This window comes from Marmota marmota, unplaced genomic scaffold (genome assembly GCF_001458135.2).
Source record: "Marmota marmota marmota unplaced genomic scaffold, marMar, whole genome shotgun sequence".
In the NCBI taxonomy this organism is placed as follows: Eukaryota; Metazoa; Chordata; class Mammalia; order Rodentia; family Sciuridae; genus Marmota; species Marmota marmota.
In genome coordinates, this window is record NW_026000170.1 from 5,297,229 (window position 1) to 5,298,762 (window position 1,534).

Genomic DNA, 1,534 nt, shown 5'->3' on the forward strand with positions numbered 1-1,534 from the left:
CACTGCCTGCAGGCCCAGAAATTTCCTCTGAAGAGAAGCTGCGCAGAATGTAAAGGACCCTGATTTTAAATCCCAGGTCAGCTGACCTCATCTGAGGAGAGAGCAGGAGATGTACCTAACTGGGTTCCCATCAGGGTTAGAAACTACACCTAACGTAAATGCACTTACACAACACACGGCTCACAACAATGCATCTAAATTAAGTGGACTGTGCCTATTGCCACAAGTAGACCACAACCTGTACAATAAGAGCTACTGGCAGCATTGATCTAAATGGAGAAGGACTAAGAACTTAAATCTCTGTCCTACAGCCCTTCTGTAAATAATACCGAATAATCTGGGTTCCCATCAGGAATTGGACAATTCTGCAGCAGGGATGAGAAAGGAAGGAAGGAATAATTCTGATACTCTAAGGCCTTGAAATTAAATATCCCAAAACAGTGGCTAATAGTGTTTCATTATTTTTTATAGGCAGTATACATTATATTTCTAGATATACAGAACATAAATCTAGAATCTACAGGAAGAAAGCAATTTTTCCATTCTCAAAAGCTCTGATAAAACCCTGAAATACCTCAAATAAGGCATTTTGAAAGTTGCAATTCTTGTAGTTGTCAAACCCCTTATTCACCCAGAAGTTTTCTGTAACTGAACATCTTTTTTTTTTTTTTTTTTTGGTGGTGGTACTGGGGATTGAACCCAGGTCCTTGTGCATGCGAGGCAAGCACTTTACCATCTGAGCTATATCCCCAGCCCTAAATAAGGCATTTTGAAGCCTGTCACTTACTTTCATGAATTTGCACAGAAGTAAAGAAAACTTTTTTCCTATTTTCAGATCTCAATTTCTTCTGAAAACATTTATAATATAATATATTTGGTCTTTATAAATGGTTTCTTCACATCCTGGTACAGTTCTTATTTTGCCTTCAGACAACTTCAAAATAAGTCTCAGTCTACACATAAATGATGTTTTGGTCTGTTCATACATTTATTTTGTAACTTAAAGACTGTTGACAATGATTTGTCTAATCATCAAAAAACCTTCAAGTTTTTAAATTTGTTTCAAAGGATTCCTAGATTCCTTTTCAATAATTCAGGTGAGCACCAAGTGCATGCTTGCTGAATTAGAAGTTTACACAGAGGAAAAAGCCCTAGACTTTCAGCATGACTGTCAAGACATCATAGCATAGATGAGACCAGTGGAGAACAGTCGGTTATAGGAAGCAGTTGGTATCTGTGAGTTCCAATATGGGGTGGACAGAATAGGTTGACATAACACAGAGTCTAGAAATACATAAACAATACTCAGGAATAGAGATGAGCAGGAAGTAATTGACAGCTTTGGTCCGCATGACAGCAATTTCTGGCTGCTCAAAGACACATATGGCTAACTTATGTCATGAAGAGTTGATATCCAGAGGGATCAATTGAAATCAAATCTTGAGAGACAACCTGAGACTCTTTGGATTGAGACCTGAGAATGTTTTAAAAAAATTATTGAGGTGGGACAAACAGAGGTATAGATGCATGGACA

At 37.7% G+C, this 1,534-nt stretch overlaps 1 non-coding gene across 1 annotated transcript; it reads right to left on the reverse strand.

Moving 5' to 3' along the window:
* Nucleotides 1-678: 678 nt before the first annotated feature.
* Nucleotides 679-751, reverse strand: Trnaa-cgc. The gene has a single exon. It is a non-coding gene; the product is annotated as a tRNA-Ala (tRNA).
* Between the last annotated feature and the right edge of the window lie 783 nt (nt 752-1,534).